General features: G+C 41.9%; 1 pseudogene; it reads left to right on the top strand.

Annotated features, from left to right (window-relative positions):
- The first annotated feature begins 288 nt into the window (after positions 1-288).
- On the top strand, positions 289-4966 carry LOC139062420 (uncharacterized; annotated as a pseudogene).
- The last annotated feature ends 12673 nt before the right edge of the window (positions 4967-17639 follow it).

The raw sequence follows: 17639 nt of genomic DNA, 5'->3' as shown, positions 1-17639 counted from the left end.
AGATAGTTTATTTTTCTTATATTTTTTCATGTTGTAAATTTATGTTGCATGTAGCACCTTGGTCCTGGAGGAACGTTGTTTCGCCTCAATGTATACAAACCGTATATGGCTGAAGTGACAATAAAGTTGATTGATTGATTGATTGATTGATTGATTGATTGATGGTCAAACAGTACCTAAAACTGACCATTGCTGGACGTTACAACTCATAGCGACATTTTGTGTAAAACAACTTCCGCTGTGAACGAATTGCATTCTTTTGTGAATGTTGATTATGCTCATACACAAATGCTGACCACTTGCCTGTCCGACTATGGTCGGGATGTGAGCTCCTCGATTGACACCCTCCTCATGGGGAGGATCCCTCCATTCTTCGTGTCCCTGGCCATGGTCTGGTGTGCGATTGCTCGAGTGACATCGAAGGACCCAATGGCCCTTCAGACTCACTTGGCTTTCTCGTTGGGCAGTGCTATCCCGTTAAGTGTCAATCCAGATGCTAGAGAGCTAGCTTTCATCATCAACTTACCTATTGTGTCTCCAGATGACATCTATAGACTAAAAGATGTGGTAAATGTAGGTAATTGGGTTGACGACACTCACGTCAAGTTACATACTGATGCAAAGAAAGCTTTCTACACTGACAAAATTCTCAGCTCTACTGACTCTCAGAAACTATTTTCAACATTCAAAACTCTCCTCAACCCTCCATCTCCACCTCCTACCAACAATCTATCAGCTGACACCTTTGCCTCATTCTTCACTGACAAAGTGGCAGCGATAAGAAAACAGTTTTCTCAACTGGCCACTCCTGAACATTCACTACCACAATCTCCTTCAAGCCCAACCATCTCAGACCCTACTGCTTCATTTTCCTCTTTTTCCCCTGTCACTGAGAACTGTGTGTCCAAGCTTCTCACGTGCAGCCGCCCTACTACATGCCCACTTGACCCCATTCCAACTAAGCTGCTCCAAGCTATTGCTCCCACAGTAGCCACAGCAGTCACACATGTGATCAATGCATCACTGACATCCGGTACTTTTCCCTTCTCTCTCAAGCATGCTCAGGTTAAACCGCTGCTAAAAAAACAATCTCTTCCTCCAAATCATGTGGAGAACTACCGACCTATCTCTCTCCTCCCTTTTCTGTCCAAAATCATTGAAAAGGTGGCTTTCAAGCAGATCACAGAATACCTCTCACAAAACTGTCTGCTTGAACCTTACCAATCTGGGTTCAAAAAGGGCCACTCCACTGAAACTGCTCTGTTAGCAGTGACTGAATCCTTAAAAGAAGCTAGAGCGACTGGCAAATCCTCAGTGCTTACCCTGCTCGACTTATCGGCTGCATTTGACACTGTCAACCATGGCTTCCTTTTGTCCGCACTCTCTAGCATGGGCATCACAGAGAAAGCACACGCCTGGTTTGAATCTTACCTCACAGGACGATCATTCAGCGTATCTTGGCTTGGACAGTCCTCTACCGTGCACCACCTTGCCACAGGAGTTCCCCAGGGCTCTGTACTAGGACCTCTTCTCTTTGCCATATACACCACCTCACTGGGTGAGATCATTCGATCACATGGCTTCTCCTACCACTGCTATGCAGACGACACCCAACTCTATCTGTCATTTCCACCGGACGACCACACTATCTCAGCACGAATATCAGACTGTCTCTCTGACATTTAAAAATGGATGAAATCCCACCATCTCCAATTCAACCTCTCTAAAACTGAACTGCTTGTCATCCCAGCAAAACCATCCATACAGCACAATATCTCAATCCAGAATGACTTCCTAAGTCTGGCTCCTTCAAAGGCAGTTCGAAATCTGGGTGTTGTCATTGATGAACACATGGCCTTTAAAGATCATGTTGCCTCTGTTGCCCGTTCATGCCGCTTTGCGCTGTACAATATACGAAAGATCAGACCATACCTAACACAACATGCCACCCAGCTCCTGGTGCAATCTACTGTCATCTCCCGCCTCGACTACTGCAATGCTCTTCTAACTGGTCTTCCAGGCTGTACTGTGAGACCTCTTCAAATGGCCCAGAACGCAGCGGCGCGTCTGGTCTTCAATCAGCCTAAAAGAGCACACGTCACCCCTCTGTTCATTGAGCTCCACTGGCTACCGCTAGCAGCATGCATCAAATTCAAATTGCTAACACTAGCATACAAAGTCCGAGATGGTACGGCTCCCATCTACCTGAATCCTCTTGCAAAGGCTTGCGTCTCGGCCCGGCCGCTCCGGTCATCACAGGATTGTCGGCTAGCAGTGCCTACACCACGCTCAGGACAATCCAGACTTTTCTCATGCATCGTTCCACAAATGTGGAATGACCTTGGGGCGACGGTGGCACAGGAGTTAAGTGCTCGCCCCGTAATCGGAAGGTTGCTGGTTCGAGTCCTGCTCAGTCTGTCGCTGTCGTTGTGTCCTTGGGCAAGACACTTAACCCACGTTGCCTGCTGGTGGTGGTCGGAGGGACCGGTGGCGCCAGTGCTCGGCAGCCTCGCCTCTGTCAGTGCGCCCCAGGGCAGCTGTGGCTACATCGTAGCTCATCACCATCAGTGTGTGAATGTGTGTGTGAATGGGTGAATGACTGATTGTGTTGTAAAGCGCCTTGGGGGGTTCCAGGACTCTAGAAGGCGCTATATCAAATACAGGCCATATACCTTCCTAACACTACCAGAACTGCGGCTTCCTTTTCTATTTTCAAGAAACTCCTGAAGACCCTGCTCTTCAGAGAGCATCTTCTTAACTAGCACCTTGCCTGCACCCATCCCCCCTCTCTACTGTCCACTCCTTGTTCCCTCCTCTCCATGACTGATGTCAATTTGTTGTTGTTACTATTGTTGTTAGCCTCAAGGGCAAAATGCCGATTATCACTTGTAAGTCGCTTTGGACAAAAGCGTCTGCTAAATACATAAACATAAACATAAACATAAACATACAACTCCTGTCGTCGTGTTCCATGAGGACACGCTGCACATCCAGTTGGTTCCGGATCTGCGTGTGTGTTCACTCACACGTGGCCTGCACTTCTTGTGTACAGGCACACCTTTTATGCGTGGCAGTGTCACTGGTGTGTGTGGCATAGATAAGTTGTTGGGTGATTCTAAATGTCCTATGACTGTGCCTCCACGTTCGCATGTTGTTCAAACTACGGCTGTTGTTGTTGGTGAACGTTGATTGGTTAATACCCCTGCTCGTGAAGCGGATGTTTTCTATTAGCGTCATAGTGTGTCCACACGTGTTGTGCTTCCGTCCCAAACCCTATGGGTGACCGTTCCATGTAGTGCTGTGGTCCTTGTAGATGAGGTCTCTCTATATTACTTGGATCCTGGTGAGCATTCGTCTGTTGTGGAGTTTTCTCCTTTTTATGATAACATCTCCTTTGCTCTTTCTCCAGCTACAGTGGATCGTGTTACATTTAATAGTCCGACCATGGTTCGGGTTGGTGCGGTAAACAGGGTGCTGCGTGAGTTGTCGGCAGATCCTGGTCTCGGGTTTCAACCAGTGTCTTACTCCTGGTCCTCCACTGATTCTGTCATGTTATTCACTGCATGCCTAAACCTTTGTCTTTGGGGTTGTCATGGCTCCTGTTCCGGCACTTCTCCACACGGTTGACCTCTCTAGGGGACTCGGTCCGCAACGTCGGTGGCCGCCTATCTCGAGCTCTCGTGCCAGTATTTCGTGAAGCCCCGGCTGCCCAGGTGCCTCCACCTGCGCCGGCCGGTCCTGTACCTCCGCCAGTCACTCCTGCATCTCCGACTGCACCTCCTGTGCCTCTGGTTAGGCCTTCAACTTCAAAAGGGGCGTGATCTCAATTGTCCGGGTTCACCTGTCCCATAGTTCTCTGTTTCAGGTTACACACATTTGTTTGTGTTTTTGTGTGTGCATGGTTGTACTTCCTGTCTATACATGACGTGCAGACTTGGGTGACTTGAGATGGTCATGCTGTGGGTTCCTGGAGTTCTGTAATGGTTAAGTCTTAACAGTTAAGGGGAGTATTCCAAAAAATGTTGGGTTTATCCAAATTCCATTTTTATTTTTATTTACTAATCTCTGATTCCTTATGGGGTATATTCACATATAGGTTTGATTACTAACATCACTGATTTACATTTTAGTGTTTCTTTTTCTTTATATTACTACTTTTTAAAGATATATTCACAGATATACATTTCTGCATTATTTCATTACAGCTGATTCCTTTTCGTCATTTCTATTATAATCTCCTTTAATTTGATTTTTACCAGTTATGGGCTACAGATTAGTTTGCACTTCTGTTTTGACAGCATTTTTGCTCCAAAGTGTTGATATTCCCTTACATATAGTATAGGGTTTTGTAAATTTTGTTCTTTTTGCAACACTTTTCCAGTACACATAGTTTCCTGCATCCATTTCTTTCACCTGGACTCTGTTCACATAATTTGCTTTCACATAGCACATATAGGTACATATAGTGCTAGGTTTATTTTTATTTGTTGTTTTACATCAGATGCAATCTATGTGTGTCTACATTCAAGAGCCCTGCATGTGTGCTCTTCTCCTCTCTTGGGTTTCGCCTGTGGTCCTCGCCCCTGGGAGGACCTCTCTGCCTCATCGCCTGATTCAGCTGCATTCTGCCTGTGGGTTTGGTTTGTTTGGGTCTGGATGTCCTGTGGTTTCTGCCATTGCTGCTGGAGTTCTACGGTTTGCCTGGGGCCTACTCCGGTCCCTGTTCATCTGCTTCCTTCCTGTGGATTTTGTTAAGTGGAATTATCATTGTCTGTTTGGAATTATCTCTTCAAGTTTGGGAGTACCATTGACTATTCTCTGGTGTGGGGGTTTGTTTTTCCTCACTCCTGATGCCTTTGCCTGGGAACTCAACTTTCCTTCCTTGACTGAGTCCCTACAGCCTCTGGGATTGTTCAACGACCCGTGGTTTCCGCCAGGACCCTGTGCCCTTAAAAAGGGGGGTTGAGTAATGTCCAGCAATGGTTAGTTTTTAAGTACAGTTTGACCCTTCAACATCTGGTCAAAATGGAGACACAAGGCTGCATGTGTTCCCTTTAATCTGCCTGCCTTCATCCCATCAGTTGGAGCTCAGAGCCTCTCTGCAGCTCTGAACACATGATAACGTATTGTCAACAATGATGTTCCCTCCTCAAGGCTCAAGCTTCCCTTATCGTTCTACAGGATTTTTCATGCCTCTAAATAAGTGAACACTCAAAGCTCGGATTAGTTGGTAAATCAAAGAATGATTTCTTAAATGAAATATGAATATTTAAAATGTATAAGTTAAATAATCATTAAATATAGGTTTGGTTATTGTCACTTATAATAATTATAATATAAATGAAATGCTTTCATTAATCTGTGTTTGAATGACTGAAGTTTGAAATGAATGTTATGTTAGGATTACATTGAAAGATTTATACATATTTCAGTATATTGATGTGACAAGGCCATCACCATTTACACTCACACAAGGACAAAGTAAAGTTAAGTCAAACACGTGACACACAGATATTTCTTTATCCCAGATCAGAGCATCCGGTATCTGAGAAGGTGTGGTTGCTGAGGTTGTCTTGGTAATATTCCTAAACATGTCAACCTCTGGTTGGCCACACACATCATAACATGAGAACATTAAAACAGGATCACTCTGGTGATTCAGCAGTTGCAGTTCCTGTTGCAGTTTGTTCGAGTACCAGTTCTACAGTTCTAGAGGAAGCTATGGAAACAGCCGTCCGTGGTGAAGTCTTTAACTAAGCAGCTTTGACACCCTGTCAAGGTTGTTGCAAGCTGACACAGCAAAAAGTTCCTGCAGATCAAGCTGATTTTGTTCCGACTCCTTAAGGGTCTAGACGCAAACGGTTCCATCCAGCCTGTGTGCCTGGTGACATCTCTGGACAGGAGAAGTCAGCGCTGTGGTCAATCTACTGGACCTGGGTGCTCTTGGGACCACATAGGTCAATGCGCGTTTGCGAACTATGGACCTTGTACATCACCGCGTGCTCCATAAACTGAACTGTATGGCCGGTGGTGAGATGCCCCTTTATCCCTCACGGATGCCCTTGGGTCCCCTCGTGGAGTTAACCGCCCACCGACCTTCCTCCTTCTACACTACTACCTCTCGCATGGACGACATCATCATTGCGTACCACCTATGTGGGTGGCTTCTTCTCGTTATGCGCGTTGGGGACTATCCCGTTTCCTATCCTCTTTTGTTTTGTGCCTGACCAGGATCCAAGACAAAGACCAAAGGCGCCAGGATCCAAGACAAAGACCAAAGACAAAGGCGTCCAAGGAGATCAACGTCTTAAGGGACAAACCCACCTGTGCTTCCGACAATCAAGTCGACCTACGTTCATGAGGGACAAACCCATCTGTGCTTCCGACGATCGAGCTTTGGGCGCAATCCCCGAAACCAAAAGGGGGAATGTTGAGGGTATGCCCTCGTGAGAAATTGCTGCGGTAATTTTCTCCAAAAGACTGTGCTAAATTGCTCTGAAAAGCAAATAATCACATCAGCGCCAAGAAACTTCATTTCCCATGATGCTTTGTACACGGAAGCATTGTGATGACGTCACCGCCTAATACCAGAAACACGTTCTGCGCATGTACGGGAGCTCATGGACAGCTTTCCCGTGAACTCAGGCTATAAATCATTAACAAAGACAAAGAAACTCTGTTCTTTTGCCCAGGATAACTGGCGGTAAGGACACGCTCGGTGCACGCTCCGACTGACTTGAGCACGCGGGAGGTCTAAGGGCTCAAGTGGAGCTCACACGGAACGGCAGGAAAGCCATCAAACCGGAGAACGCTGGGAAGTAAGAAACCCAACAGATCTGCTCGTTTCTGCTCACCTCCAGCTGATGTTTGAGGACACAGAACTGCGGAGGAAAGCAACAACTCCATCAAACCGACGGACAATGCCGAACCACGGAGAACCGTAAAATCAAACAGCGGGGGACGCCTTGCTGTTCTGGTGATCAGAAAACTCATCTTCTCTCTCCTTCTTCCTTCTCCCGTTTCCTCTATAGTCCAGAACAAGCAATAAAACCGCGCTATTGCTTAAAAGTAGCTTCGTGTTTTCCTCTTTCGTACTAAATACGCCACAGAACCATCTTTAAAGAGAAGTAAGCTGGTTTGTTTGTTTGATTGTTTAAATATCTGGGTTGTGTCTGTTAGCGGTGGCCAAGCTGACAAACTTATCAGATATTAATTCAGGATTAACCTTTTGTGTTGTTTCGTGACCATTTTGAAGTGTTTTGAGTGATTTTAAGGTTAAGTTACTTCTGATTCTAAGTGCTTTGGAAGTTAAAGTGCAAGTTGCCACCCACACTTTAGCCAGACAAAGGGGTCAGCCATCTTGTATTCAAGACTCCATTTTGAATCCATACACACGCACACACCCACCACTCCTTTGTGAGAACAAAGGACCCCATTCATACATCCTCCATCACACACAAACACATCCATCTTCAATTATATCACATGGTTATTATTCATTTATTTCATTGTTTATTCATTTGACAAATTGTTTAATTAAATGTTATAAAATTCAGATTCTTGCCTCCAGTAGATTTGTTGTGTCGAAGCGAAGTCTCTGCTCCTAGGATTCTACGAACTTCAAGAAAGACTGATAAGAGTTTTGGATTCAATTTTTCCCCGGTTGAAGGGGATGGTGCCCCGGGATACCTAAAGAGTATCTTCATTAATTAATATATCAGTAAATATTCCCATATTTACAGAATTTATTGAAGAATCCAAAAGTAAGTAGAAGCTTACTAATTGTTCGCTACCTAATAACCCCAACAGTGCTAAGAGGTCATTCGACCTCGATGACCTCCTGATCCATGAAGAGGGTATCCGAAGGGTGAGGTAGAACACAGTGTGATTGTGTCTGATGCTTGTTGATAAGAATCAACTTCATAGCATAATGCAAACCGAATTCTTTTACACTCAGAACTCAGCTTTCCTAGGTACGGAAGTTCTGATAACATCGCATTCACGCATAGGCACCATACATCCTATCCACTCTATCTAGATTCAGCCATCACAGTAAATATTAGTTAACTTGTCATGTTTTGATTGTTTGAACAATAAATTCTTACTTTTACAAACCTGATTCTTTCTTGAATCAAAACAAAGTGTTTACAATCCCTGAATAAAACAAAGAACCCTAGAATCTTATGATTAAACACACAAGACCAAGCAGGTTGATATTCTATATTTTTTTAGAGTATCACAGCTTATTGGTCATAAGTAGAGGTAATATAGCACTCAATTTACCAAATCCTACACACATCAACCACAACAGTTGTTGTCTGTTGTTTGTCCACCGCCACAATGTCTGATTGGTTCACCATCACCATTTTGTCAGTCTGGATCTGGAAGTCCTACAGGAGCTTGGCTCTCTTGTTCTCTACCACCTCAGGGGGTGTTTCTCACATTGACCTTGGGGCTTCTACTCCATACTCTGCACAGATGTTTCTGTACACAATGCCAGCCACTTGGTTGTGCCATTCCATGTATGCTTTCCCTGCCAGCATCCTATATCCTGCAGGTATGTGGTGGATAGCCTACACCTTGGGTCTTGTCTGGTGTAGGTCTTGGCCTCTGTTGCTCTGGTGTTCAGGGCCTGTTCCTGTGCAGCCATGATGAGTGCCTCTGTGCTGTCCTTCAGACCAGCTCTTCCTAGCCATTGGTAGGATTTCTGCATACCAGCCACTTCAGTTATCTGTCTGTGGTACATCCCATGAATGGGTTTCTCCTCCCACAATGGTATTTCCAGCGTCTCCTCTGTTCACCATTGTCTGAGACATTCACTGAGCACATCATCTGTCGGGGCCTTGTCCTTGATTATGGATCTTGGATGTTTCATCTTGGACAGTGGCTCTCACGGTCACTGGTCCTCAACCACCTTCCTAGTGTACAGTCTCAAGGTGCTGGATTTGGGATGGAACCCTCCATGCATGGTTAGGAGCTTCCGTGTCTTAATGTCTGTGGTCTGTATTTTTTCCTTTGGCTAACTTATTATTCCTGCAGGATATCTGATTACTGGCAGGGCGTAGCTGTTTATTGCCTGCTCTTGCTGGAGCCTTTCTCTCTCAAGCATGGGTGTTCTTGTGGTACTCCAATGGATGGATGTCGAAAAGAACAACTCTGGTTTAAAAAAAAAACAAAATTGGGGGGAACCTAACAATCTAACAGGTGGAAGGCATCCAAGAATAATATGGCTTTGCCAAGATACCTATTGCCACTCCATCTGCGAAACTGTGAGGCCTGAAGGCTGAGTAAAACAATACATCTATGTCAGCTCAACAGTGGGAGCAATTTGTACCGGATTTTGTGGCAAACAAAACAAAAATAAAGATGGAAGATGACCATAAATGCTGAACTTTGGTCTCGATAAAGGCAGCAGATAGGTGCAGATTACATGATTTTACTGTTTCTGCTTCTAGAGGAAGGATATTAGCTTTAACACCAGAACAAAAAATGTTCTCGTCACATTAAGTATCTCTACACCACTTGTTCAATTGTAAGGGATATGCATTTTAAAGATTCAGAGCAGAGCTGTTGGCCTAAGGGCCTGACAGAGGAAAGGATGGTCTGATGAATACTCAGATGGCTACTAAAGCTATTACCGTACATCAGACCAGGCCTCCCTAATCCATAGTTTTTTTTTTTTTTTTGCATTTTAGGACAGTTCTTTTGTGGTTTTAGGACACTGCCATGCCAACCAAATCATCACAAAGACACGTGTATTTGTTATGCAACTTGATGCATTGCCATTTATCTTCACAATGAAGGGCCTTTGCCCTTTAATACTGGACCACTACAGTGCTCTTCTCTAATTAACTACAATGAGTTCACAGCTCCAGCTAAGTGTTTTATTCGGCAGTGAAGGTCACTCTAGAGCCCAGTATAGAGTGTTCTAATTTATGCCTGCAAGTATCACAGAGAGGAACTGGGACCAAAACAGGCATTGTTCGATAATGGTCAAGAACAACAATGTTGAGGAGCACGTTCAGAGGGTAGGCGGCCTGTTAGGATGTGTCAGCAGATGCATAAAATATGAGCAAATAAACCACATCTGAAGCATGGTGCTACAGAGACCCAGTAACATCACAGAAAGTCCAAATGAAGCATGTGCTTCACGTGAAAATACATGGATTAGTTCCATTTGTAATGGTTGCAAATCTTTAGAATTTCCTCCATGCATTTTAACTTTGCTCCATTCGCTCTTTCTCCTGTCATTTCAAAGCAGGGGGAAATGGCTGTGCAGTCGCCTCAGCTGCATTGTTGTGATAATTTGCCTCTTCATAATTCTCAGAAGCTTTGATCTGCATTTGCATAAGAAGTCCGAACCAGGCGAGAGGTCTCCTTGCCCGGGGTGTGCTGGTGTCTCCTCTAGACTTCCATCCTCAGGCAACTTTTGCACTGCTTACATTCATGCATGGAGCCTGTCAGCTTCAAAACTGACACTCTGTCTCTTCCTTTTTCTTTCCCACAATCCATCTCTTTGTTGTTCTTACTTTAATCTATCTTCCCTGTCATTTGTCATGCAGCACCTCCATCCTCACTGTTATTTAGGTGAAAAAATGTTACCTTCAACATTCTTCAATTTCCTCACCTTTTTTCTTTTGAAAAAATCTCAGCAGGTGCCCATTATGAGGTAATTTGCCTGTTAATGGCCAAAACTCATTTTTACTCTGATGTAGGTTCGTGTTTAGTTGCAGCTGGGACATTAATAATTCTTTAGTGGTCTGTTTGATCAGATCAAATTGTCGAAGCTCTGGTGTTGCCGAGTGCTGGAAGACAGGAGGTGATGGGAGGAAAGGATGCAAAAAGGGGATTCAAAGAGTTAGGAGGAGATGTGAAAATGAAAGATAAGAGGATGGGATGGGCAGGGGGCCAAGAGAGGCTGGAGGGAGTCCATGAATAACAAGAAATAACGCCACACAGGGAAGATCAGAAGAAAAGGCCTATTTTGAAATCTACAGTGAGGATTAGGAAGAAAATGATTTTTCTTAATTCAGACATTTATTCTTTTGTAATTTTAAGCCAGGACACTCCACAAGAATCAACCATAAACAAACCTTGTGCTTCCTGGCATTGCATCCTGTTCACTTGGAGGTTTCTGGGCAGCCCCTTTAAAATATTTAGAAATGCTGCCTTTAAAGGGAGACATGAAGTACTTCAGCCTCAATGGTCTGCAGGGAACAGCATGATTTGGAGTGTTTGTGGCATTGGCTGTTCACACTGCCCCTCTCAGTGATAGTGCTGTCTGACTGGCATGGCCCGTGTGGGCGCGGTTGTGTTTGCATATATTTGTGTTTGTGTGTCTGAGGCAACTTGGTGTTTGTCGAGACTTGTGCCGACAGAAGTCCTCTCTGTGGAATGTGTTACTGGCTGTCACTCAGCTGGACCTTCACAACCATCACTCTCAATTAACGTCTTTTCATAAAGCCAGGAAATGGATGGAAATGTGTCTGTGTAGGGGGATAGGGGCAACTGGGATATGAGCAAATGAATTCAACTGCACAGTTTGTGCAAAACACACAGACAAGACAAATCTAACTGGAACAAAGACATCCTTTACTTTAGATTGCCATGATTAATGTTTGTGTAAGCTCTCCATCTTGGAATTCATGACCTAAAATATCAAATGTGGGGTGTCATTAATGTATTTTCAGCTTTTAGATTAGTTGCAACCATGCAGTAACTATAGAAACACTTCTTCACTGTAAATGAATCATTTTGTTTCATGAACTAGTTTTAATCAACTTGTGCTGATCCAGCAACAACAGCTTCCCCGATGCTGTTTAAAAGGACGTGTTGTTTTCCCTCAGGTTATTATTCTGTCATGATTGAGGGCTGTGCTGGCTTGTGTCGGGGCACCGTCCTAAATAAAGATCACAGACCAGCTGGAAAGCTTCTGGTTGTAAAGAAAATCTTCAAATAAATAAATAAATAAACAAATAAACAAATAAATAAATAAATACAATTTTTTTAAAAGCTGACAGCAGGTTTGGGAAATTATTTTCTGCAGGAATGGGAATTCCATCTCATTTCAGTGACCTACATTATCTGGCTTAGCTGGTTAAAAAACACTACTTATTACGACCACTAAATAGCATTTTTCTCGCGTCTCTCTTAGAAAAATGTAACTGAGTCTGGAGTCAACATCAGCATGCATGCATACATGGATATCAATGTTTATAAAAATCCAAACAATCAACTTGGAATTTAGTTTTTTTTTTTTTGGTTGAAAAAAAAAGTGAAGCCGTAAAGCAGCATAAATGAGCAGTGTTTGCAGTTCTTTTGGTGTTAAATTAGTTCATGAGCCTAATCAACTACTGGCTAGGGGAGAATGCCAGCCAGAAGGAGCAGGTTATGCTTCTGCAGACTAATGGATGTGATGCACATCAGAAGGGATTTGAAGACGGTGCACTCTATGATGCAAGAAAATAAAAGGTTATACTCCCTATACCCACCTATTACGTTATTACACTGTACACCCTCTGGACTGCAACGCCGAGTCTACTGAACTGCACTGTCTTCTTCTCCTGATCTGTGGAGTTTAAAATGGAATTGACCCTCCCTTTGCCCCAACAACTACTTCACTTTTGTGGGAATGCTTTTCAAACATTTGTTTTTAAGTGGTAGAATTGTTGGGGGGAAATGACCACCAATCCCAGGATCCCACATCATTATTGTGAAGTAGTTGACTTTACTGCTTAACACTGGCTGATAAAATCTAACAATGTGACTGCTGTTTAACCTCCCTCTCATCTTTGAAAGAATCTCAGACACAATGTAAAATCCTCTTGAGGGGTTCCACAGTCTTCAGCTTTACAACCAAAGTCAGTTTGTCATGTTGTTGCCATTTGCAAAGAAATCCTCAATGGTTAGCACAATGTCAAAGAAATGTTATGTCTCTTTAACTTGGTCACTACCAGGTACTTTTATTTATTTATTAATTTATTGAGCATTTTTGATTCAAAAGTTAGAAGATCATCTCCAGAAATTTACTAAATGTGTCCAGTGCGATTGTCAAATTGTAGATAAATAACATTAAATGTTGAAAAGAATGGTGTGTTCTCAAAAATGCACTACAATGGTTCTGAAAACCCAACACCAATTTGCATTGTGGGTGAATGACAAATAAAATGCAGTTAATTTTTTTAATTCTTGTGGAGGAAAAAAAAATCCTCACAGGACCCAATTTAACTCCAATTCTTTCTCTTTTCCAATTTTATAATTAGATGGACACCATGTAGTTTTGCCAAATTACCAAGAGGAAGTTGGCATTACATCACCATGGCAACCCAATCCTGTTTCCTTTTCTTTTATGATTTACTGTATTTTAATAAGACCACACATTAATTAATTTATTCATAATGTATTGAGTAAGTTCAGTGGAATAAGAAACTTTTGTTGTTGTTGGAGGCTGTTAAAGATTTGTGAAACTAGATAGGTGAGATGTTTTATTTCAGTGCATTAAGCCAGAAGGTGTAACTCCATCCAAGCTCTTATGGACACCACTAAAAAGACATTTTAATGAATCCCTTGTGTTACTGTTTAGTTACATTTTGATTGTCTAGTAGAGTGATGAACAGAACATGTTTATATTGTGCATTAGGCTTCCCAGCCATCAGTGGAAACAATGACCTACTGGGACTGTGTGCCCATGAGGTGTTTAACACGAATGGGGGAAAAAAACTGGAGAAGGCAGCTGTACTTAGCACAAATGTGCACCATTAATATGCTGTTCAGTTGCATTATTGTCACAGATCCTGCAAAAGCAACAAATTACAAAACTTTATCATGGAAAATAATTACAGGACATTTACTTTCGTGGGGTTTTTATTTTGAATTTTTTTAATTAATTTTTTTTTTTTTTGCTCTTTTTGACACAACAAAGGCTTCACAGCTGGATGCTTCACTCAGTGGCACATTTGTTGCTGGGCAACAGGAAAATGACAAGAATCATCTTACCCTTTCCTCCCTGATCCGTCTCGAGCATCAGATTTTTTTCCTCTCCAGCTCTAAGCCCTTAGCCAGCCCCACTGTTGATCCCTCAGCACTGCTTGTAATCAGGTGGGAACGTGGTCCATCAGCTTTCCCGCTTAGCACAGAGCTTTACCTGATTTAAGCTATTCTTGTTTGTAATTTTTAAGGGTTTGGATAAACTACTTGCTTTCATCGTGTTCAAATTTCCCACATTTTTGCAGCCATTTGGGATTTTCCACTAATATTTTTTTATTACTGATAAACACAAACTGGCTGCTAATTTCTCTGCTAATAATCTTTCTGTAATTTTAACGTTCAATATATAATGAGGATTTGAACATGAGTCGCATTAGTAACACATTCAATGAAACTTTATTGTTTTGACTTCTTGTTTTGTTTTGCTTTTTCTGGAAAACTACATTAAAGGACAACGTACTGCCATAAAGAGCTTGCATGCTTTTCCATGTAATTATACAAGCTTTTTTTTTAAACCCTCTTCTTTGTATTGTAAGCAAAATCCAGTTCACTTCATGCAGAACTTTTTACTCATATCTGTGTAATTCTGGCAGTTCCTGGAAATTATTTCATTTGCATGACAAAGAAAACCCTCAGATATGTAATTAATCATCTAAATGTTTGCCCTTGGTCAAGTTCCTGTTATCACTGCTTATCTGAATTCATCCTCATGCAAATCTACCTGCAATACAAGTGAATTTCTTTTCTGTTGTTGATTTGAGTTTGGGTGACATAAGATGTGAATAAGTCCTGCAGAAGATCAGGATTCAGCTAAAGCAGATTTGGGTCAAACCCATCTAGGAAAAAAGAAGATTCAAAAGACAAAGCCACTATTCTTAATTTAGAAAATTAACAAAAATTGCATTTGTCTTTTTTTTTTATAACTTTGAACCTTTACTTAAAGAGCCATCAACATTTTTGCAAGAAATTCACAACCAGATCCTTCTTCAGAATAAAGATTTTTTTTTCCAACAATTGTTTATTAAAGATGAAAAACATGCACGCTGAAATGCACACAAGCCATGGAAGATGGGGCAAAACCCAGGATAACGAACAAAACAGGTAGACCGAAACACCAGCTAAAGTGTAAATGAAGGTGGATGTTGGACTTGCTTTTATTTGCTGGACAAATCTCAGAATAAATGTAAGAGTACCAAAGAGCAAACATCTGTCCAACAGTTGTTGCTTCCATTCTTTTGTTTTTAGTGAGGAAAAACAAGGAAGACCAACAAAACACTTTTTTTTCATATTCTTTAAGCAGTTAACTATTTTCATGTCATCACCCCTAAGATTAAAGTCATTTATATATATTTAATGAAGCCAAGTGTATGGCTTGAACTGAGATGAGTTACATGCCTACTGGAGAAAATTCCCATTGAACAATTTAACCCACGGTGATGCATGGACACATCCTCAAAGATGCAAGTAGCAATTAGAATCTCCATATACTATTTTTACATTAAGTAGGAGATTTGATGATGCTACACCATGTTATTGTTTGCCTTCATATTTCTAAATGCCATCCGGTTCCATTCCCAGTGTGCTGAGCTGGTGCAGTATAAACAAAAGTTCTGCCTTTGTTGATTAAAGGATTGCCCCCTACAGTCCGCAAGGTTCAAGGGCAATGATTGATTTTGTTTTGTTTGTTTTTCTTTTAAAGATTTTATAGGACTCTCGGGGCCTTTATTTTTCAGAGGAGAAAGAACAGGAAGCGGGCACATAGAGGGCGATACCACGTAACTTGCACTTGAACCTGCTGTGTGGTGAGAAGGATTTCCACCTCTGCTGAGCATTGCTGAACCAGATGAGCTGACCAGCACTGCCTCATCTCCTCACCGATCATGGTTGTCGCTGTTCTGACTCACTCTCATATCTGATCATGGCATGGAGTAGAGCTGTATAAACCCTTCACAAAAAGAAATCATCAAACTCGTTGAGACAATAGCAACAACTTCCGTCACCGCAGTTTTCGTAAGAGAGTTGTAATAATTTTCCATTAAAACACAATGTGAGATAGGTCAGACTGATATCTCATCTTGGCCCTTTGGTTGACCTCCTCTGGGAAACGTGGAGATTAGTTCTGATCAGACAGATAAAATAATGACTGGACTCAGTGAGACCAAGGCTAAAAGTCTCAATAAAACAACTAAAAACAGCAGTTTACCACCCTTAACATAACAATCGCTTTCACATTCCTTTGTTCTGGCAGAGATATTGTAAACTTTCAGTGTATCAAGATGAACCATCAGGGCTATAAACAGCTGAATCTGCAGCTAATCTCCATAGAATTATATGTAAACAAACATGGAATGCATAATTTACAGCTATTTAAATGTATAAATTTGTATTTGCATAAACCTCTGAGACATACTGTACATGAGAAAAGTGTTGTTTTAAGCCTTCAGTAATCTACTGACCCCTTCTTGGATTAGCTGCCATCTCCAAACTGAGGTTATTCAAAGAGCTGTTAGAAATTGTTTATATTTTCAAAAACTGATCCATTGTTTCAACAACAATTTCAGTATTTATCGATGTTTGGAGCAAGTTCTTTGAAGGTACTTCCTCTGTTTTTTTTTTTTTTGTTTTTTTCCAAACGGTGCAGTACTAATATATGTACTTTGGCTGATGCACGACTTGGAATATGAATCACATGTTGAAGTAAACAAAGCTGTAGGGTTCATTTGGAGTTATCATCATTACCATTTTAAACATTTCAGGGGGTGGGGTACACTTTGTGATCATTGCTTTGCTCTAATTACTTATAAACATCTGCAGACATTTATGGATAAATTACATTTTTAGAAGAGATGAGGTGTGGATCTGTAAAACAAAAAAAAAGTGGAACATAGATTTAGCCAAATCTTCCTTCTTCAGCCACCACTTAGTTCAAAAGGTCTCCAAAGGGTAAGGACTTCAGAAGCTATAAATCCCTTCAGGCGCACAACAAGCTAAAGCAATGATGGAAAAACTCCCAGAGTCTCTTGAACATGAGTTTCCTCCAATGAGAGTTGAGTGTTTGTGTTCACAGTCAAATGTCAACCAAGGATCAGTGAGTAGGTCTAATGGTGGATCAATGTTTTAAAGCATAATCACACCGAACAAAGTACAATTTACTTCATTTTAGTTGTTTTAAATCTAAATCTTCACTAAAGGTGTGACTAGTGCATCAAAACCCATGGTCAAGGAAACAGCTCAAGCTAATCAGAAGGTATTGAAAAAGAAATCCTAAATTCCAGGACATGCATGTTCACATAAATCTGTTTAGTCCTCCATTCTGAGTCAATGCTCAGGGATCGGGTTTGGTTTGCCCCCTGATGACTTGTGCAGGATGTGGCTGAGGGTTTGGGAGCTGCTTTTTAACCTTTCTTTGATTGTGTTCACTTGGTTCTGTTCCTTTTTCTATCAGTGTTTTGGTTTTAAATATCCCCTAAAGCTTGTCACAAAGAACAATGTGATGGAGAGAAAAATCACCACACATAAGCATTCACTTCTGGCCTGGTTTACCGACTACATTCCTGACAAACAGAGAGATGACGACTGGAAACATGACCCCTTTTGGAATCAACAGGGAAGTCATCAGATTCCCAAGAAGTGAAGAGTATTTTTCCCTAATG

This window comes from Nothobranchius furzeri, chromosome 13 (genome assembly GCF_043380555.1).
Source record: "Nothobranchius furzeri strain GRZ-AD chromosome 13, NfurGRZ-RIMD1, whole genome shotgun sequence".
Taxonomy (NCBI): domain Eukaryota; kingdom Metazoa; phylum Chordata; class Actinopteri; order Cyprinodontiformes; family Nothobranchiidae; genus Nothobranchius; species Nothobranchius furzeri.
Note: the sequence above shows the minus strand (reverse complement) of the source record. Positions and strands in the feature narration are given on the sequence as shown.